This window comes from Helicoverpa armigera, chromosome 16 (assembly GCF_030705265.1).
Source record: "Helicoverpa armigera isolate CAAS_96S chromosome 16, ASM3070526v1, whole genome shotgun sequence".
NCBI classification, from domain to species: domain Eukaryota; kingdom Metazoa; phylum Arthropoda; class Insecta; order Lepidoptera; family Noctuidae; genus Helicoverpa; species Helicoverpa armigera.
The window spans coordinates 1581639-1605731 of record NC_087135.1 but is presented as its reverse complement, the minus strand read 5'-3'; the positions used below and the strand labels follow the sequence as shown (position 1 = coordinate 1605731).

Genomic DNA, 24093 nt, shown 5'->3' with positions numbered 1-24093 from the left:
GCGGCAAAGACTGCCAGATCCAACAACAACGACACAAAATTACTTTCACTTTTATGATATCAATAATTTTATAGCATTATAACAACATGTACAATAAGCCCTACCTAGACCCTACCAACCGCCCACAGCAAGCAACAACAAGAATAATTAACTGAACCTTGACTTACTCGATTTCAGTAAACAATAGCTTTCAGAAATGTTCACTACCTAACAAATAGCTTTCAACAAACTCCTATACATTGAAAAGTTAGCTGTAGAACTTTCTAGAACCCAATTTATCTATTCAGTAACTACTAGAAGTACTCTCAAAATGGTACTGTGTACTGTTTGAGAATATCGTTCCCAAATTGAGATTTGTGAAGTTTATTGACATTTAAAACTTTTTAGTTGCTATTTGTTAAAGTTTTTTTGTTTAGTAAATTATGATCTTACGTTTAAAAATATCGCCCAATTTGTCTTTGTTTTGTAAAGCCTTGGAATGCGTCAATGGACCCAGCAAAGCGACGCAATAGATTTATGTTATTAGCATCCAGAATCTTTTATTTAGTGAGCAAAGCCCTCTCCCATAGCTTTCTTTGAATCTCTATAAGTCGCTTTTTGTGGCCAGTTCAGAATCTTAAGTTTGCATTAAGAATTAAGATTCAATTTGGTCAATTTTATTTGGAACATCAAATCATTCTAAAATTATCTTATTTAGGCATGAATAATAACGTGATGTTTATTCAGTCCTGATAATAAATTGTTGAGGTTATGAATATTCGATTTACTGTTTAAAATTATGCGAAAATCCTTGATTGATGACTGTGCTTGAAATAGCAAGTTGAAAATGGTCTATTTATTTTTATGACCTCAAACTTATTTTCAAGGTTGTTCAAAAATAAAAAAGTACAAAACGTGAATGTCCCAATTACGAACCTTTACCTTCCTTTAGGGCAAATTGTTCCCCAAACACATCACTGTCAAGGAGCCGGTCAAATCTGAACTATGAAAGAGGTCCCGCGTAACAAGGGCCCTAACTGGCCTTTAAATCTCGGGCCCTAATAAACCTAGCGGAACCCTACTTTTTCTTTTTTATTTTTATGTCATTATGAACCCGAGGGAAAATTCGGAATATAGCTTAATGAAGGTGAGGTATAACTGTTTTAGAAAATATTTCTTGCTTTTATTTTTTCTTGCGATTATTATTGCTTTCGTGTTAATTTAGAATTTTATTTTTCGTGGTTTTATTATTTTTGTCAGAAACTTTTTGTGTATTTTATATTATGAACAAAGAAGGTCCGAACAATTTTAGATACTTCCACTAAATGAGCCACTTAAAAATCTTTACTTTTTTAAACAAATAAAAAGTTTTTTTTTTTTCATTTGTCGTGCAAGATAATGAATTTCATATCATTAAATGTTTTTCACCAGTATTTCCCTGCTAAGCTAAGCTAAGGTAAGCTTTAATCCTGAAAGTAAACAGGCACTTTCCCGCATTAAAAAAAGCAACGCACCTCTACTCATTAAAACATCCCGTCCCGTTCGATTGAAACCACAAACCGTCAAATTCAGTCTTGTCCGGGGCTCAATGGCTCGATGTCATCCCACTACCGCTGAAACGCAACAACAAAAATACGTCTGTCTCGCTCTTCCGTACTGTTTTCCACAACCAGCTGTCTCCCTCGTTTCCAATCCGTTCGGTTAGTGACTGGTATACGTTCGGACCTAGATCTAGTCGCATGAAACTGACGGCACGGAAATTACGGTACTTTGAATTATCGCGGCAATATTCATTGCTGTTTGTTGGACGTTGCTAAATTGTTTTTTTTGCATCCATTGTACCGGTTCTTTCATTGAAAGAAAAGGGATTGCATTGGCGATTTAATTAATGTTTGTTAAATCGATTTCGAGATTAATGTGTAAGGCAGCCGTTCCCAAATGGTGTTCCGCGGAACCCTGAGGTTCCGTGACAGGCCCTCAGGGGTTCCGCGGAAAATTCAAGATTTCCATAAGAAAATCATTTCACTTTGGACAATTTTAAATTATTATAAATTTTCAATTAAATTGTTTTAAAATATTGCATTCAAAAATTCCATTTAGGCACCATGTAGGTGGGTACCACTCGCGAAGGTAAGTACAAGTTTGCGACAAGTGGCTGGGGAAGGCCACGGCAGCAGATAATTTAATTCCGCTTTTTGCAAATTGTAGATTAACTCAATACCTCCAGGTCTTCGGCAATGGGTAAAAGAAGGTAGCCAGTCGGCCAAAAATTACCGCATTTTTTAGGCTTATTTCATCGCCACGATTATACGTTTTCATACATTTGATAGGACGTGACATAACACGGCATACGAGTATATCTAGTGGCTATTTTGACCATGAATCAATGTGTGACATTATTTCCAATTTTTGCACCTCCAAACGAAGAAAATTTTCGCGCTCGCTTCGCTCGCGACTCCATGTTCCGTGGTGCTTTTATGTTCGTTTAATTGCTCTTCCTTCGAGGTTTCTTATTAATTTTTCCTTTGATATGTTTATTTTTTATTCCTCTGGTTCAGAAAAAGCAAGAGCGCTTTCTTCGCTAGCTGCTTCTTATTCATTTGCATTTGCTTTTTTGAGTGAATGTTGTACTTTTTGAGACCTTATTAATTTACAGTGGTTTTATTTATTTCGTGTAGGTACTTAAAATAAAAAAAAATTCGCGCTCGCTTCGCTCGCGATACCGGCTACCGCTGTAGGTCTTTCAATACTAGCGGGTGCTTGGAACTTCTTTTTTTAGCTAAAAAAAAATCGCGCTCGCTCGCCTCGCACCTGTACAATTCCCAAACTATTTCTTTTTGCATTTACTTTGTCAGTTTTCAAACCGAAAACTATTTACATAATACAAAGTCAAGGGCGGTTAAATTGTTTTCTGGCCCGTGCGGCAGATAGCCATGCTACTCCTGAGTACCTATACTGAGTATGTCTCTACTAACCATATACCATTTGGTGTGTGTATTACGTATTTACGTCTTTAGTTTACTTCATACTTAAGCTAGGGTTCCGCCGAAAAATGGTGATACAAAAAGGGTTCCGAAGCCAAAAGAATTCGGGAACCGCTGGTGTAAGGGTGCTGCAACTTGTTAGATGCTATTCTCTCTTCTCATTTGTGTTTTTGTACGTGTTGACTGTTGAATGAATGTAAAGCGTAACCGCTGAATGAAATTGATTCACTCAACGTTACATTCTTATTTCTTTACAAATCTTCTTAGAAAAAACATATTGAGGTTCTCACGAAACAACCATCAAGATTAATTAGGCTAAAGAAGAAGTAAGTGATGAACTAACACTAAGTATTTAAATAAAATAAAAAACATTGAAAAATAATTTACAAACCATACACTTTCCTGCGAAGCAAAATTACCCTGTCCAACCACTTCCTTTCACCTCATCTCACAATATATCATCTGCCATCCCGTATATATGAAAAGGGCTTAAGCGCCATTCTGTGTGCCCATACAACATAGACCTTCACTGGGTGCATTGTAACTTTATTGAAACTCTCGACAAAGCATAATATTGTTTGTTATTTTGCATCTTGAATGGAGATCACTCAACGTGCACTTTATACGTACATATTTTAAATGTGTGCTGTGTTTTTTATTTCCTGGAAAAAAATATAAATATCAGCTTCACTTGATGTTATAGTGCAATATAAACTTAATAATACTAGCCAAACGTGAACAAAAGTGGAATATTCACAAAGATTGAAATGTTATCTCGTGTGTTTCCAGGACCCTATAACGCACTTAACTTTAGAACTGGAACATAACATAATTTTTCTTTATAACAAAGAAAATACTTCTGAAAAGACTATTATTCAGAATTATTGCAACTAATCAACTTTTATAAAGGTGAGATTTGCAAAAAGTGTCAAAAGTATGTACAAGCTTAATCGTAATGGGATTAGTTCCTAAAAATCCATAAAACCAGCACAATTTTATCAATTTAAGACAGTTTAATAATCTAGAACAAATCAGATCAAATTCTACCCGATCTACGTTCCCTTATGAGCGTCAACAATTTTACCTGATACACAACTCCCGAAACCTTAATGGATGCGGTAACCACAGGTTATGCCGTAAAATGTTGCATGAAAGGGCTCTATTATGCTGATGTGCCGTCAACCTGCGACTAAATTGAAATGTCGGAAGTGCTAGTGCCACTTGAATCGGTATGCTTTATGTGACGGCCTGTGGCGCTTACGTCACTTACTGTTGGGAATTTTGACAGTATCGGGTAAATAGTATATCCATTAGAAAATGTGGAAATTAATATTTGTGTCATATTGAAACTTTTCTTATACACAGAATTTAGTCGATATCAAACTCAAACTCAAAATATTTATTTGCATGTCAAGGTTGTACAGTACTTATACAGGTTTAGGTTCAGCTTAGCGGCCTTTTGCAGGCGTTGCAAAATGTGAGGGCTTATACTCTACTTATTGCTAAATTACTGTCTATTACTTAAATCTATCGTTTCAAATGTTGATGAAAACAAAGAGTTTGAAATTGTTCATTGAAAATGAGCGGTCATTGTTCTTAGCAACATTTGATGCCATAGTTATCAATTGAAGACACAATTAAATTGTTTTTTGACGATTAAAAAAACATCTTATTCGAGCAGAAATAAAGTTGACATCACAAAAACACATCTGCCAAATTGTAACATTGTACATTGAGGTACAAATTATCTAATTGTCTCTTCCGATACTGGATAGGATTACCTTTGAGTACAAAGCGAACTATATTGGTTCGTCGCCACTGAGCGCTGATTTTCAGGGGTATGCTTTTAGGCTGATCCTATTCATACCCTCTGGTATATTGGTTTTGATTGAATTACGCTTTTGTATTCAGAAAGGCTTTGGTTGAGCACTCCTGCCTTGTGATTCAGAATAATGTAGCATGAATGTCCATTGTGCAGAAGTGTCGTTTTTCTGTGATACTTGGATCTGTCGACATTATCGGAATTTTGTTTGATGTTTGATGTAAATTATTGGCGCGACTGAAATCATTTAGACACAAATATAATATAAAACCAAAGTATAATAATAACTGGTGAAAGATATATATAAAATACTTTTATTTTGGCTTATCTATTGTAAACTTTAATTTTAGATTTTATTAAAGTGGACTTCGGAATTCTAAACGACTATTGAATTGAATCAAAATTACGATAACACTACATAAAAGAATATTGATAGGTTTTTTATGCGGAAACTTACAATATTTTTTCCCTGTAACAGGTCAAAAACCTGTCTATACAAAAACACCTCGAGACATTGTACCGTACCAACAAAAGCTAAAATGCCAATAGAACCGGGCTGTGACGTCACCGCTCGCTTTCTACCCGGCTAGATAATTCGTCGTGCGGTCGGGTATACCCGGGAATTTGATGGCCGAGCAAGTGATGACCTAAACAAGTGAATTGATTCTAGTTAGGGGAGCTGAATTTAGGTGGGAATAAAATTGTTGGGAGTTCACGCTGTAATGTTGTATTAGAATGAGTATTGCAGGTAAGTATGAATTTAGCTATATTAATAAAATGCCTGTATTTTCTATTATGGAGACACAGTTAGGAGCATATATACTATCAATTTTATACGCGCTTTGTATCTGACCCTGTCTGATCCTGACCCTGTTTGATGTTATTGTTCCATTCCATTCTTTAGCTATAAAAATGTGGACATTCACTAGGTCGTTTCCTGGCGTTCAAAAAGTGCTGTCTTGCAGCCAAGTTTGAATAAATGTTTTTTTTTATTTTGATTTTAGTCAACCAACTTCCCAAAACGGCGGAGATTCATAATTCGACATTTGTTTCTATTTTAGATTCCACTTGCCATAATATAATTCGTAGGACACTTACACCATTCGAAATACTTACGAGTAATCCAAGTAACTCTATTACACACCTACGTGACCAATCATCACATATGACAAAGTACACATGTACCTCGCTGTAAACACGCCCTAACTATCTAACAACTGATTAACACGTCACTGACACGCTCAACACATTACACGGACATTGTGGAGTCTTCCTTGTTATGGCTATGTCTTGTTTGCTTGAATCGGTTAGCGTCTAGCTATGAGGAAGGCTGTATTATGAAGGTATTGAGGCAAATGTAGTAAGCAGGTTATTACTGAAGCAAGCTAGATTTTAATAAGAAGATTGTTACGCACTTACTATTCCTCATTTTAAAAATTCTGAGAAAAAAATATGATTAGAGGGCAAAGCCAAACTTTTGCTTGGTATGGATGTGACAAAATGCAATTTCAGCGAATACTTTGATTGTTTTTGGTTGGATCTTGTCATTTTTTATTAAAGCTTTAAAAGTGAAACTGTTCAATTGTTTATCAGTAGATACTGCAAAAATTAATAAGTATGTAAAGACATTAACAGCACTTTCACACTGGCTATTTTTTTCCATTACGGGCGGCAAAACTCTGTCGCTCTTTAAACGTCAGTTTTTCCCCGGGAATTGTCTATTATTTACGGTCTGCCCGTACTTAAAAACAAACCGTACAAAAAATCAGCTAGTATGAAACAAGTCATAAAATTGCTTACTCAAACGTACCGCATATGTGGTCAACAGTCTATGTCACAGTTAAGAGCCTATTGGTGTCTATATTAACGTGTGAACAAAGCCTCTAATTCCAGACTATCGCTATTGAAAGGTTGGGCCTCAATCTGGATATTGGGTTTAAACGGCTTCCTAGTTCCTAAACGGCGTGTTGTGAGAAGTGTGACCAGGTTTTAGGTACTTGAGGACAGCTTTTCCTGCACTTTGATGTCACTGGAAAAAATTGTTCCAGTTGTCTTTAGTAGCTATTAACATGATTAGGGAAAGGTAAATCTATTTATCAATAATTGTTCGATTAAAAATGGGTTTTCACAACTTAAAATACTACTATTTTCCCGACGTAAACTGTAGGTAATTTTCAACGAAAATTACACAAAAGTATTAATAACACAATAGCTTTTTGCAAACAGGAAAGCAAAGGAAAGCTTTTTGCAAACATATCGTAATCATTAACGTTTTAAAAATATACATCAATAAAAAACCAGCACTACTTCAAAGTAGCAACAGGAAATCCCTCACAAACTTCACCGCATATCCCCCCTACACCCCACAAAGGCAGGCAATAGACCTGATTGGAGAGCCAAGTAACTATCACGTAATTTGTAACCAGTGACGCTTGCGAGATCTTGTCGGGCACCCTGCCTATGTTAACTTTGAGCTGAGAATAGCATTGAATGGACAAATATGTTAATCGGTTTATTGAAGATTTATTGCTTGATAACACCTCTGGTTGTATGTCTATTTAGGGAACTTTGTTTTTGTGGAAAATAAAGAAGGAGCTTGTTTATACTGGTAGACTGGGTTATAACGCCTGAGGCGTCAAGTCCGCCAATGCACAAAATGTGCATAAAGTATTAAGAAAATAAATAAATAAGTTACAGCCACCCTGGGATATCCATCATAAGGTTAAGCAACGCTTGGAGCGGTCGGTTCGTGTTTTGAAAGGCATGTTAAATTTGTGGGTAACGACTGCCGTTTGTACATCTTTGGTAGCCGCTACGGGTAGTCAGAAACCGGAAAGTCTGACAACCAATCTTAGCAAGCTATCGGATGTCTCGTATTTGTAGTGGTTAGATAGGTAGTCGCTCCATGGTAAAATTCTGATACTCATATCCTAAACTGCAAGCCGACCCCATCATATTTGTGAAAAAGCTTTGATAATAATACCAGTCAATCTATGCCCTTTCACGGCTCTTACTGACCTCTTTCTGAATACTGTCCCGTCAATAACTCATATCACTCAACAGCACATGGTCCCAAATAATCAAAAGCTTCATAAACCTAAAAACCGAAAGAAAATATTAATAAAAAGAAAAAAGTATTTCCAGTATCTAACCGTACTAAAACTCAAAGTAATATCCATTTCGTTTCATCCCAAGTAGATTCGTAATATGCCATAAAAAGGTGGTAAAAAGGTCACCATTGGTAAACGTATGTAGGCAGTGGTCACGGAATAGGGAACAATGAGTGGAGATGCCATAATGCAGGTAGGTCAGTCGCCTTCTCCTAGGTCAAATTTGTACGGTGAGCATGACCAAAACGATCAATTAGGACTGAACTAACGAGGTGTTCGGGTACTTTGAAGCATCTGTCAACGATTTTTGGTATTACAGAAAAAGATCGGGTCCTAAGACAGCGTATAATGGCGAAGACAGTAACGTTCCTCGTCCTCCGCTCACCCGTATTTTGGCTCGCTACTTTCTTAGGAGATTTTCCGTTATGGCACCTCCTCTAGTCATTTTATTCTCCATGGTATATAAGTACTGGTCTACTGTTGTTCGAGTTTATGAACAATACTAGTGTTTCGCCGCGACTTTGTCCTCAATTTGCTGCAGCGGGTTTGTGGGGCGCCGATGTTTGCATTGCAACGCTAATGGTTTCAAGTACAAGTGCAGTTGAAACTGAGCGTTTGTTGCATATGATGCGATTCGATGTAAAATGTTACGTACATGTCAACGTTGTTGAGACTGGAATATGATTATAGTTGTCAATTGACTCGATAATAAAGGTGTTTTACTTTTTTTGAATTTCAGATTTACCAATTCAATATTTCCGGAAGATTTAAAAGCGACTAACAGGATCAAATCCTCAATATTGGATCTTTAAAATATTGTAAATTTTCGTAGTAGAATATGGAATGTAATGTTTTGGTGCACCTGTTACTTCAGAGCAAACATTCAAAATTATCAATTTTATTTTCGATATTTCCAACAATTTTTCTAGAAAACGTAACAAATGGAAAACTACCCAAAAACGATATGAAAAATGGAAAAAAATGTTTTTTGGTTTGAAACAAAGTTGAGTCCAACATCTGTTGGTACGAGCTAGTTGTAAAAAAAGTTACGTGGTCACAGACGGACAGTTTGTCACAATTTTTATTATATAAAACATTGACCTTGAATTGGCCTTAAGCTTATTTTATGTTTTTGTTTTGACAGTATGCTTGTTTTGAGGTTCCCTTCTCTTAATTACTACTGATCCGGAATAAAAGCCGAGGGTATTTTGTGTTTATTTTTTCTAACAAGCTATTTGCTTGGGTCGGGTAAAGTCATTTTATGTAAAATGAATTGTTGTCGTCCACTGGCAGGAAACAGCAACAAATTAAAAAAGAAACTTTAAGTTTTGTGTTTATTATGAGTTTGGGGTTTGGTAAGCTTGTCACTGTAAATAACTAGGAATGTTTTCAATTATTTTTAAACATCGTCAAGAGACAAAACACTGTTTTAACAATTTGAGTATTTTTTTCGATGGTATTCTTTTGAATTTTGCACCTACACTTTCAACACAAGACTTAGACAGCATTCGTTGATATTTTAAGACAACAGCTATTTACTAACCACAAACGATCCGTATACGTAGAAACCACAGCCCAATTAACCGCAAAACGACCCCGCAGAATATTACGAATTCCTATATCAAAACAAGGACATCTCAATCTCCATACCGAATACCGTAAATCATTTAACACTTCCCAAATAGCCACATTTACTGCTCACTCAAAACGATTCATCGTTTCAATTCGATTCCTAGAATCGAATGGTACCGATTCACGGAGTAAGGAAAGATGAGCAGAGGAGTTATATTGCAGGTAGGTCAGGCCCCTTCTGGGTCAAATTCATACAGCGGGCATAACCAAAACGATCAATCACAATTGAACTGACGAAGCGTTCGGGTTCTTTAAGATATGGTATTACAAAAAATTATCGGTTCCAAAGAAGGCGTATAAGGGCGAAAACATTAACGCTCTTCGTCCTCTGCTCACCCGTATTTTGGCGAGCTAGTTTCTTAGAAGATTTTCCATAATGGCACCTCTGCTAGTTATTTTGTTCTCAATGTATCGATACTACAGGGTTTTGTGTACGGAATTTCTATTCCTAATTAAACTTATTCGGGGCGTGAGTCAAATGACATCGGTGAATGCCACTAGGTAAGCATTGTATGTGTCAAGTGTTATTTTCCGTTATGTCACCTCTGCTAGTCATTTTGTTCTCCATGTATCGATATTCGATACGGTAACGAGACGCACAACTCAGTGTTCGCGTTCAGTTTCAGTTGGTGACGGCGCGGAAATTGCTAGCGAATAAATTTACGTTCAAACGTCATGTTTAGAATGGTCGTGTTGTGATGATCTAGGAAACTGCTGTGTGCTGGTGTGAGGTTTGAGTTATGTTCGTTTTATTGGAGAAAAATGGATAGTGGCAATTCTGCAATGAATCGAAACTAAGTAAAAAGAAAGGGATTGCGTTACGGGATATATTTCTAGTAGAATCAAACATAACTTTAGGATATGAACATAGTATGGACATCCATTTTTAACCGAGCCAAAATGGAGAAAGTTCTCAATTCATCGGATTTTTTTTGACAAATAAATAACTCAGTATTTTATTAATTTTGCCTACAGATTACTCTAATTTATCTTCAACAGTCTAACAACTCATATACCACCAAACATTTGACACAAAAAACAGCCCTCACTCTTCATATAAAGTAACATATTATTTCCCCCTGTTTTCCCCGTTTTTATGGCGAAGTAGAGGATTAATGTCGCGTTCTATTCGCGGACTGATGGCCACAAGTTTCTCGCACATACTATTAGAAGAAATTAGGGTCGAGAACATTTGTTATTTCGAGATATGGTGAACGGAAGATGAGGATGGACAATTGTTTTTGTAATTTCTTTGTCATTGTTGGGGTCTGAATTTAGTAACATTTTCATACTAGCCATAGTAAGTGTTTAACCTTGACAGTAAGAGTCTCTTTCTTGATAAATGGGGGTATCTACCACCGACATTTTGTCAAATTGGACCATAAGTTTCTAAGATTAAGCAAATAAATAAACTCCCCAGGCACTTAAATCTATGCACTGAATTTTAGTAACTCAAAATACCTAAAAAATAACATTATGTGCAATCAAAATTCTTCAGTCCATTCCCGGGAAATTTTGACTGATAATACGCGAAATACCAGTGTATACCAAACTAAATAAATAGCAATTTCGCAGAAAACCATTAATTGAAGTGAAGCACCGCTGGTCGGCAGTGTATTCATTTTATAATGAGCACGCACTTTACGTCTGCCATACATTAAATGTACTTTTCGAAGCCGTACATTTCAATAACTTTGGTAATTACTATTGTGTACAGTCACGTGAGTATGTGTACAAACATACATTTCAGTATAGGTATACTATAGATGTAGTACCTAGTACATTATGTGAGAAATTTTATTTCTATAAAACTGTGCCTTTTGGTATAGGACACAAAGTTAATTTATAATGTAAAGAAAATAATGCTATGATATACATAATGAACGAAAATAGATGAATTCGGATTTAAAGCGTGTTTATTTTAATGCTCGTGACTTTACTTTTTACAATGTACATTTACTGGTTAACACATTAAGCACTAAGGCTTTTGAAACTCAATCAGAGTAACAAAGAAATGAAACGTGTTACTTTCGCAGAAACAGTCGATAAAATAAACAAATAATCAAATTAATTGCAAAAAGAAATACACTTTCAGACACTAATTGTACTTTATTATTCTCTTTGTGATGAAAAGCAAATGAAAAAGTAACGTGTATATATTTTTTGGATTTACTTTAAAATTTTATTTTTGTATCATATCCGAACGCCTTTATAATTTTTTTTTTTGAAGATCGCTTTTATGAAATTTACAACAAAAAAAATAAAAAAATCGGATATTTTAAATTTTCAGTAGTTATATGGAAAATACAAATATTTTGAACAAGAAACTTCATTCCGGAATACTATATCAGCTTAACCGATTTGCATATAAAGCGTATAAAGCTAATTAAAACCAATGAAAGAAAAAAAGAAATCACGAAAAGTGATTATGGCCTAGTTGTTTAAACCTTTCAAGTACGAGAGTGTGGGTTCTATTCCAAACTGGTGACGATGAAAGTAAATGTTTAGTCATTCTATCCACGCACGAAAATCCTTTCCAAAAATGCAGTCAAAGCCAATGAAAACAGCTAGTGGAATAAAGAACAGCTTCACAACCCTTAAAATATCTAGCGTGACGTATTTTTCCAATAGCGTTGGGTCTGCGTTATCCTACACTGACAAATACTAATAAATGAACCCAAAAGGCCGTAATCATTAGACTAGGCAAACTTAATTGGTGATTAAATAATAGTTTTAGCAAACTACCTTTAGAAATAGATAATTAATATTTGAAATTCTATTACAAGGTTTGATGTGAAATTCAATAGAGTAGATTAAGTAATTGTATGTTCGATTATATTTATACGAGTCAGTCGATGTCATCGTAATCATTGTCGCAGCTTAAAAATGTGCTGTGCTGCCTTCCCGATTTGGGGGGATTGGCCCATACTCGCCGCTCTGGGCATGCGTTTTGGTGTAGGATATTTTTAGCTTCTGCTTGCTGCCCATGATTAAGTTGTCAAAATATTTTTTATCTAAATAATAATAAACGTATAATCACATTTTCACTGTTAAAACAAAAAAAAATGCACAGCAACTCAAAACATGAAAACATTCCCACCTCACTTGCCAAAACCTAAACATTTCTTAAGAGCAAGCAAACCAAACAACTCCCAAGGAGTCCTAGGTAGTTAATCCACAAAATGACTCCACAACACCAAGACACGTTAAGTAAATAAGCTTCCCAACAAAGGTATGAAAGAAGTCTCATTTGCAACGAGTGTCTCTCTCGGTCGGGTCTAAAGGTCCCATTTGTTCCCACGATGAGTTTGCACAAACGCAGATTCGGGCTGGTTCACACTGAGAGAATTCCTTGCTTTAGATGCACGAGTGAAATTTACATGTGGCTTTGCATTTGTTAGTTGTGAAAACAAAGGATGGTGAATTCGTTGAATAATGCCTTTTTTTTTTGGTCAGGGATGACAAAATGGTGGGATTACTCCGTGTTTACGCGTGACGGGTTGTATAGACGGGAAATAAATATGTGCTGTAATATAAAAGTTTTTGCGAGACAGGGATTAATATATTATTTTTGTGAATACGGTACATATTGAAGTACAATTTTTTTATGAAAATCCTTAATAGAATTTGTAAGTACATTATTACAGTATATTTCGCATTTTAAAAGCCATAAATTAACCAAAAGAGTAGGTATATGTTTTTTAATTTAAAAAAATCTTTATCAAAATCATTATGTTACAAACAAATACTATGCATTACCAACGCAGTCAATTGAACCAAAGCAAGCAAGTACATGGACTTTGTTTCTCCTTTAGCTGCCTCTTCAGTAACAAACTTATGCCCTCGATAGTGCAAGCAACAATATTAACTAGAAAGACTTCCTTTCTTTTTATTTAAAAGTTGAAAAACTTCTTCCGATAAACTAAACTTTGCCAACTTAGTAATTTAAAGGATGACCCCTTTTTTCTGTAGCGTAAAGAAAATGAAGACGATTGTATTGAAGAGTTCAGTGTTAAGCTTTCATTTGTTTTGTATTGACTTTCTTGCGCGATTTTGTATGTTAGTATTCGTCGTTAAACTAGTATCTAATGTGGTTCACAATAATTGATTTTACGTAAAAAATTGGAATATCAAATTTAGAAATTTCTTTTTGTTTTATTTGGTCAAGTGGGCCACTATCAACTGAATGTACTTTAGGTGTAATGTTTAATTTATTTGGAACAAAATATTTTGTTATTTCTACATTTATATGTATTTCTTCTCACTACATAAAGTATCTATATTCTTCTTTAGATAACGCCTAATCTAAATACAATGAACACAAAGAATGACGCACCTCTAAGTGGGGTTTCGAAGAAATATGATTACATTCGGGTCACTGAACTTTGTCAATACCAAACGTTTATTTAATGGAATATCTCCTTTGTAGGACGATGGCGGTGTTCGTTTATCGTGACGCTTGTAATATCAAATAGTTCAGTTTCTGAAGCGTTATTTAGTTCACGAATTGTTTGGAGGTGAAATTGGTCACAGGTATTGCATCGAGTCTGCTTAGAGTCTAAACTGTCAAGCGTTTTGTGAGAACTAATCCGTACACTAGCGTACAGCCTTCTTTAGTTAATGGGCTATCATGTACTGAAAAAGAAATACAAATCGGAGCAGTAGGTACCTACCTATATAAAATGACAGAGGCACTATCAAGCACACATACAAAATCTGCATGGTATATTACAACGTGAACGGTAGGTCATAGGCAACTCAACTAACATCCCGTGTTACTTGTTACTCATCAAACGATCTACATAGCAGCATTGATGTTTTTAACCCCCGACGCAAAAACGACGGGGTGTTATAAGTTTGACGTGTCTGTGTGTGTGTGTATGTGTGTGTGTGTGTGTGTGTGTGTGTGTATGTGGCATCGTAGCTCCCAAACGGATGATCCGATTGTAATGCGGTTTTTTTTGTTTGAAAGGAATGTCATTCGGGAGTGTTCTTAGCTATGTTTGGTGGAAATCGGTTCAGGTCTTCAAGGTCATCAGCTCGTTTGTTAGGTGTGATAGGAATGTTACACGCTCAGTTTACTTGCAAGCATATGTGGGATCTGAAATTTGAAATACTAATGTCTTCTGAAACCACTGAGCTGGTCTGCTGTTAGGACACGAAGATAGGAGACGTAACCCTGAACTGCCTTTTAGTAAACCCATCGAGTTTGGGCTCGTTGAATTTGTCTTGACTGGTTCTCTTCATGTTTCTAATTGACGAGAACCTGATGCTGGAAATGGGATGTGGCGGATGAAACCCTTCAATGGTATATAACCCTGGATCACTAAAGGTTAATCTTTATTGTTTCTCAATCTGTGCAATTCTCCCAGAGCCAGTTTGTCATGAGGATTGTTAAACAGCATCCTTTGGCCGAGATCGCATATAGCTACCCCATCTTAAAATAAAATAAATTAAATGAAGGAAAAATTAAGTAGCTCCTTCAAAAAGCATGAAATAAAATTAAATTATAAATTTAAAAAAACCCCCGACCCAAAAAAGTACGCAATTATTATGACAAAAGGTTAAAAACGCTAAACCCTATAAAAAGCAAAAAATAACTTTTAACACTACGTAAGTACCAACTAAAGCATGTCAGACTAAATTAAATTTTGACGGGTCGGGGGACCGCTTTTTACCTTCAAAAATACTTACATAAATCAAATGATAGGTAAGTACCTACCTAATTACAACATTCGTATATAAAAAAACACGAATCTTAGATAATTAGAGCGGTCCCCCGACACGACAAAATTTAATTTAGTCTGACATGCTTTAGTTGGTACTTACGTAGTGTTAAAAGTTATTTTTTGCTTTTTATAGGGTTTAGCGTTTTTAACCTTTTGTCATAATAATTGCGTACTTTTTTGGGTCGGGGGTTTTTTTTTACATGTTGTTTTGGTGAATTCGCAAGGAATTATTATTTATTTTATTAACCCCCGACGCAAAAACGACGGGGTGTTATAAGTTTGACGTGTCTGTGTGTGTGTGTATGTGTGTGTGTGTGTGTGTGTGTGTGTGTATGTGGCATCGTAGCTCCCAAACGGATGATCCGATTGTAATGCGGTTTTTTTTGTTTAAAAGGTATGTCAGTCGGGAGTGTTCTTAGCTATGTTTGGTGGAAATCGGTTCAGGTCTTCAAGGTCATCAGCTCGTTTGCTAGATGTGATAGGAATGTTACACGCTCAGTTTACTTGCACGTATATGTGGGATCTGAAATTTGAAATACTAATGTCTTTTGGAACCACTGAGCTGGTCTTCTGTTAGGGCACGAAGGTAGGAGACGTAACCCTGAACTGCCTTTTAGTAAACCCAGCGAGTTTGGGCTCGTTGAATTTGTCTTGACGAGTTCTCTTCATGTTTCTGATTGACGAGAACCTGATGCTGGAAATGGGATGTGGCGGATGAAACCCTGGAATGCCGGAATTAAACGGATAAACCGATTTATATTTTTGCTGAAAATCTAGAATGTCCAAAGGTGAATCTTTATTGTTTCTCAATCTGTGCAATTCTCCCAGAGCCAGTTTGTCATGAGGATTGTTAAACAGCTTCCTTTGACCGAGATCGCAAATAGCGACCCCATCTTAAGATAAAATAAATTAAATGAAAGAAGGAAAAATTAAGGAGCTCCTTTAAAAAGCATGAAATAAAATTAAATTATAAATTTAAAAAAACCCCCGACCCAAAAAAAGTACGCTATCATTATGACAAAAGTTTAAAAACGCTAAACCCTATAAAAAGCAAAAAATAACTTTTAACACTACGTAAACTAAATTTTGACGTGTCGGGGGACCGCTTTTTACCTTCATAAATACTTACATAAATCAAATGATACCTACCTAATTACAACATTCGTTTAAAAAAAAAAACACTTATCTAAAGTAATGAATTAGAGCGGTCCCCCGACACGACAAAATTTAGTTTACGTAGTGTTAAAAGTTATTTTTTGCTTTTTATAGGGTTTAGCGTTTTTAAACTTTTGTCATAATGATAGCGTACTTTTTTTGGGTCGGGGGTTTTTTTAAATTTATAATTTAATTTTTGTTAGAAACACAATACCTAGTATAATATAATTTTAACTTTAGTGGATTACTGTGATTGTAAATAATTTAGTTTTTAAATACTTAGTTTTTAGTTCTTAGCTGTCGTATTAGGATAAGAGATCCTGTAAAGATAGTTTAAGGTGTTTTTAAATAAATAAATCATCGTCCTCCTGTTGTTATCCCAATTTTGTTTGAGATCTGCTCAGCCTATTTTTTTCAACCATCCTCTTCGATTTACCGCCATCTCACAAGTAACATTAAATGTTTCTAATTGTTACTTTATTTGCGTAAAACAGCAGCTTACTACAAATAAATGTCTTCTCTCACTGTGCCTATCACCTAAAACAAATACTCAGGTAGTGACGCGCGCTTTCCCTCGTATTTATCCTGTTTTTATATGTTCGTCGTAATTACTGCGCCTGATTCATTGCTTATCTTTATTTGTTTGGTAAACATCTTGATCATGTAAAGTAAGATATATGTATAGTGTATATGTGATGTAGGTACCTATCTGCTGAAATATTGTCGATTTACAAATTCTCTGGAATTGGGACTGATATGTATATTCCAACTAATATTATTATTGTGTAGAAACCTATTGAGCTTATTTAAATCGAAGTAAGTATACAGATAGTCGAGTGATGAGAAAGGACTTAGACTACTTTTCATTCGGGTGTGGAAAAATTACCAAATATGTAGACGTTTGAATGCTGTGCGTGGGACTGCGCAGAAACTATTTTCAGGTATCAACGTTTCCATAGCTGCGCGGCAACTATTGGGTATATACGGGTGCGATCCATTATAATTTTGGCGAAAACCACGTGCAGTAACTAGTTTCCTCACAAAAAGCGTACCACTACCGCAGGTAACACTCAAAGTATAAATAATTCAGCTTGATCGGGCTTCACAAAATAATTTCATATTATATACACATTTTGTACTACGGTTTAACGTTAATAAGCTGTTGTTACTGCAGTTTATTCAGTTTTTAATCTGATTACTGTCAAAGATTTTAATGAAAAATTAACTGGGTAGCGTTAACATTTATAGTAGTGCTTAATAATGAACTTTTTATAAGGTTTTTAAATATTGGCGCCTTAAATGATGTTTTTATTTCGAGTGCATGAGTTGTCTTGTGGATAGTGAATACCTCTATCATTTATTATTTTTGATATACGATTTTTATACCATAGGCGAAGTTTTTGCAAAAAAAAAACTTAGTAGGTCATATTATGTCAGGATCATAGAACAAAAATATTATATTTTAAGGACTGGTAACTTCATTAGAAATAATATTGCTGATGTTAAATTAACATCAACATCAAGCATCAAATCGTGTTAAACTTATTAAAATACCTAACGAAGACATACAAAAAACCTTGTAATTTTAATACCAAACGTCCACCTAGTTATTCATGTTAATTTTAAACTAATACATTCGTCTACGCTTGGTAATTAACAACTTAACTGACCCAGTTTGTAATAGCACTGGAAGATATTTAAACTCTTCCTTGCTTCGTTGGGCTGGTTTTACTATGCTAAACTTAGTTTAAAGAATTTATAAGATGCTGATTTCAATCTTGTAAAATAGCTTTGGTACATACAACTTAGTTTTAACTAACAGGAATTGAAAGTGCTTTTGCCATTTAATCTATTTTTTTTCCGATACTCTCATGATAGAAAAGCTTGAGATAATAGTGGAGAATTCATCTCAACTGTGGAACTTTTAGGAATGATTGAAGACGTGGAAAATCGTCTCTCATCATCGTCCCATCAATATATCATTACTGACATGTTTAACCATAACTAGGAAGCATTATACTTGTTGCAACTGCTGAAAACAATACTTTTTCTTTCACTTGCTCCAAAAATCTAATGGAACTACCTAGAATATTGAATACCACACGAGAATTCTAGGAAAGTATTTGGCATACAATATTCAGTTAGGATCCTGTCAATCTACAAGTCAGAGCTATCTACCGCTGACGAGACTATTTGCCTGATGGACGGCAGTCCATCAGTTGTTGCAAACCGGGGGATATCCAATCAACTTTCGACCTGGTTTGAACTTCGCAGAAAACCCACGATGATATAGGATCAGTTTGTGGTACCTTACATCGATATCGAAGTTTCAGGGAAAGGGTCTCTCTCTTTGTAAGTGAAAATTAATATGACCTCCCACCGACTTCCCAAAAAAAGAAGGGTCTCTCTTTCTCGGTAAATGAAAAATGATATGACCTCTTTTCATTCCCAAAAAGAGTAGGTTCTGAATTCGGATGTTTACATTTTCACCTGTCTGTCTGGGCATAACGCAACTATGTGCTGCCAGTTTATACAAGATAACTACATCATCAACTTGAATAAAAGTCAATACCACTTATGTTCATTCAAAGATTAATTTCAATCAATTCAACTCGAAAGCACAGCCTAACCATTATAGTGCATTCTATGTAAAACATGGCTTATCCTCAAGGATTTCCAAGGAAACATATACCTGCCAATACCACTAATATAAACTGAAATTGATACTAGGAAATACGTGAAGGAAGAAATGCCAATAGGTATAACGCTGCGTAGCTTTGAATAGTCCTTGAGTAAGAGCGTATACATAGGTACGGCAAGATTATTTTGTAGTTTTCAAATAACATTATTACTAAGTTGGTTCCGAGGCAACTAACCCTTCCATGAATCACTCTATCTAATGGTGAATCCTACATAGAAATCCGTGCAGTATTTAGAGATTAACGCGTTTTACTGCAACTACTAATTTTGATAGAAAACCGTCAGAATCCATCAAGTGCATAGACACTACGAGTTTTCGAATTCATGGCAACTGCTTTAAATATGGACTGATGATTGTCGTTCCTATGAATACAGTATCTTATATTTTTTGAGAAAGTCCGCGCATATTGCGGGCATGTGAACAAACGGTCATTTCAATATTCGATATTGGCCCCACTGGTAAGTCAATCAACAGATTGTTAGGTTATTGAAATCCAAAAGGGACCAAGCTGATTAATATCATGATCAATTTGATTGCAGGATAAAATATACCCTTGTTAACCTTCAAAGACCTAACATACATCTATCACAAAATAGATCACACCCTTAAACAAAAACTGGTACTATGAAAACACAGTACAATGCAGTTGTAATTAACTTCACCAGATATAATCTTAACCAGTGCCATAATAACCCATTAAGGAAATGAGCTTCGGGCTATATTAATAACTTTAGATTAGATTTAAAGATTAACGCAGTGCTAAAACTGCCATACCTTAAAATTGCTAGCTAGGGGGCGGATAGGAAATATGGGGTTGGCTTCTAAGTATGGGGGAAATTTTGAATTTTGGGGTAGCTAATGTGTAGATGAAATTGCTATGTTTTAATCTAATTCTAGATTTTAATAAGTTATCATTGCATTTCCGATACATATAATATGAAAATAACAAGCTTGCTTTGTACTGTACAATTAGAAGTTTATTAAGTCAGACAATAATTTTAAAACAGTTTTCTATCTACTGCATCTAAGGTGCATATTATGGTGTCAATTTGGAAAACATTATGATTGCTACCTATAGTTTTTTTTTGTTTATCAACCGTTATTAATAAGGACTATTTATAGAAGCTGTTTGGCCATTCTAGTCTTCTTATTCATATAAACAATAATCACAAAGGTCAAGTTACTTTTTCCTCCTCATTCAAAACGAAGCTTTTACCATCTCTTGGACACGCAAACGTTTCCCATTCAAATGTACCCCATAACTATGCATAGGCCTTCACAAACACCATATCTTTTGTGAACGTGTGTATTCGGATAGTACGAATGACATTTGCTTCCAAAAATACTGGTGAAGTGTGATCCAAAATGTTATGGGGTGGTTCTGTGCTATCTTATCAAAGTTGGCTCTTGTAGTAAGTATAAGGGGTTATTGAAAGATGTAAGAGAAACTCTAAGTAGGTTACATAACATTCGGGATAGAAAAAGTCATTTTGATGATGACTCATCTGTGTATCTATTCTGTACAGTACGTTGGTGTATAGCACAATGACACAGCGTAATCACAATCAACATTGAATTTGAATTGTTTTTTTTTTTTTTTTAATTATAAAGAGTGTCATAATGGAATTGTAGAAGATGCACAATTGCACACTCACCCAAAAAAGATTGGTCCTAAAGTTAGTTTAGTTACAAGTGTTTACGAACAACCTACTGACAGGCAATCACCTCAACAGAGACTGGAGACCTTTGACTCCTTGAGTCCCTCCAGGCACTGAACCCTAAAAAAAAGACTCTCACTGGACATGTACCGACATGTCCAAACGTAAATGGAAGGAAAATAAACAAGTTGTAGCAAGTCACCTCGAGCTTGTCAGGCTCAGTTAGCCGCGTGATGTATGTTTGCTTTTATACACTTGCGAACTAAATGCACAACTGGGCAGGGACGGACTTGGATAGTGCGAATGATTTCTGTGAAAGATAGTGAAAAATGAAAGGGGTAAAATTGGTAAAATAATCCAAAGCCTGTGTAATAAATGCTGAAATTAAATTTTTGAAAATTCCAAGAATATATCAAATGGCGATGTAATCACAACTGTTACTATCCCCATCACAGAAAGATATGAAAAAAAAATGCAGTTTAAAAAAAAATATTATTTCTCTTTAAAAACAAACACACACAAAATGTGTTCACATCTAATTAGAATCTGCCAAACAAAACACAATCCAAACAGTATTTCTTTCACATAACACCAGAACCATCTGCATTTATACGTCTCGTAAGATAGTGTACCGTGCTTCCAGGAAATTGGACTGTGCACTGCAATAATTGGCTTATCCTTACCTCTGTCGGGCACAATACCTACACCTTCGTGAACGAGATAAGCTGTTAATCTTGTAGTTATCGAGCTTGCCAAGATGCTGCAATGAAATGGTTGCTTGTTTTCTGCTTGTGTTAATCCCGTTTTAGAATGTGTTGTGTTGTGTTTTGTTTTGTGCGTTCGTTTGTTTTTTTGTGTGTTTGAAATTGGAATTTGATTAGCGTTGTCATATTAAAGTGCATTTCATATTAGGAGGAACCATGATTGTGACTGCATATATAAACATTGTTGTACTAAATAACAGCGGTATTCTTGGGTAGGTTGTTCCACAACGTTTTTTCTTTCTAGTCAGAGCAATAAGACATTAAAAAAATGGTAAAAGGTGGTTTTTGACGTGTTTTACTGGAATTGCATCGCTTTTACTGTGGTACACATACAATAGGTGGTGGGATTCTACATGAATATTAGTGTGGAATAATACACCTCAATGTATTTAGAAATATGATATCAAAAACAACAACAATGAGACCTGTATTGTTTATAATGCGGTTTTGAATACAAGCAAATAACTGAATATTGCTACTTCTATTGAATAGGATTCAAGACTTACTGCTAATTGGTGCTGCCTTTGAGCTTCGAGTGTAGCGGCCCCTGTAAGAAAAGAAATAGCTTTAATTATTAAAATTATATTCGGAATCGAACGGAATAAAACATCGTGCATTTCCTTTGAGACACAAACTAAGGATTATTTTTGTGCTCATTATACATTTTTACTGTGTTACTTTGAGTACACAGACTTGGCATAAACTTTTGTAGTTATTTTGTCTTTTCTTTTTATCATTAGAAACAGAATCTAGTCAGATTCATGCATATATTTTAACTTAGTTACCGAATCTTAAGGTACATGATTATGTTCAATTTATTTAAAATCGATTTTCGAATCGAGAATCTCCTTTTTGAAAGACTTAAAATTTTGCTCTTAATTAACAAACTATGATTCATTATGAACAATTGATTATTAAAAAAAAAAAAACGTTGCTAACTGTCTATCATTTTCTGATATTCAATAATGATGATGATAATCTTCAGTTATCAATTCAATGATAATTAAAATCATGTCATCAAAACATTCTTCCTTAAATAACTTAATCCTCGACGAACCTCACAAAGCATTTAGTTAAAAAGTCACATCGATACATTTAATCCTTTCAATCAAAGCCCAGAGTCCGACCCTGCACACTTTACCCTCATCATCTGTCGTAATGGCAGATTAAGTGGTGTTCTCGCGTGATAAACATGTTCAAAGTAAAAAAATACATTTAAAAGTTTCTTACTTAGGTATGTGTAATTGCGAATGAGAAAAAAGTAAGTAACTACATAATAGTGTATTTTATAAAATGGGTTTTGGGTGAAACTTAATGTTCTACTAGATATTTCACACGATTTTAATCGAGTTTTGAGAGGAATTCTTTTCGTAACCGGACAGAAACTAATACCATAACTAAAATGCCCCCCTAAATCTGTCTGTATTCGAAACTAGATCTCAATCAGTTGAGCAGTGATAGTGTCAAAGCGTAAAATACAGACCAACTTTCGCATTTTATAATATTAGTATGAATTTTTCGTTTTCTCGCTATCCGACGTGGTTGGCAAAAGCCTCTACTAAGGCGACTAAAGGATTACCAGAGTGGTCACCTGTATTTATTTACCACATTCGCGTTATACCTACTGTGTGTGACTGTACCTACGTGTTAAATGCGACGTTGTACACTTGAGCTCAAAGTGAGTCCGTGCCTATATGGTTTCGATTTTTGACTTTAAGTTGTATTAGTTTTAACGTTGTTTTGCCTGTTCAGATGATGATGGTGTACTTGGTATTAATGAATTATCTAATCATCATCATCATCTCAGTCATAGTACGTCCACTTCTGAACATAGGCCTCCCCCTTAGATCTCCACAGATACCTGTTGGAGGCGACCTGCATCCAGCGTCGTCCGGCGACCTTTATAAGATCGTCTGTCCACCTTGTTGGTGCCCCATATGTGTGTGGTGGTAGTATGACAATCCAAAATAAAAAATAAGTTAGGTCAGTTTTTCTAAACTGTTCCAGCTTCAATATATTTTTTCACAGAAACTGTTTGTCTATTTCAGTATTTTCCTACCAAAGGTAAATGGTAGAAAAAAAATTTTTTTAACACACGACTACCTCTAACTACGTCCATGGGGAACAAAGTCATATTTACACAACCTACACTTTATTACAAACAACGGTATCTCTAAAAACAAACGAACAAACACACGGACAAACGTATTTGTTTTTTCTTCGTACAACGCAGAGTATTGAAGAGCTCTCGAAATTTTCTGTTTGCTGAACAACGTAAAGGTCGGTTTTAGGTTTTACAGTCAAATAATTTTAGGTTTCATATTGTATTTGTACATTTTTAATATACCATTATTATTTGTAAGGGCAAAATCACTGATTGCTGCATATGACCGGTCTAATTTTTTAGATATTAATATTTTTTATACATTAAATTCTGAAAACGATTGTATGATACGTTGCACAATATATGGCTATATATTAACGAAATGTGAACCATCTTTTCTGACGTGTAGCTCAATTACGTACGATCATAATTAAAACAAAAAAAGACAGCATCAT

At 35.2% G+C, this 24093-nt stretch overlaps 1 protein-coding gene across 1 annotated transcript in view; it reads right to left on the bottom strand.

Moving 5' to 3' along the window:
- LOC110369836 (connectin) overlaps positions 1-22082 on the bottom strand; it is a 79023-nt gene extending 56941 nt beyond the window's left edge. The window contains exon 1 of the mRNA XM_021325404.3: positions 22041-22082. The gene's annotated coding sequence lies outside the window, so the exon portion shown is untranslated. The remainder of the gene's footprint in view (positions 1-22040) is intronic.
- Between the last annotated feature and the right edge of the window lie 2011 nt (positions 22083-24093).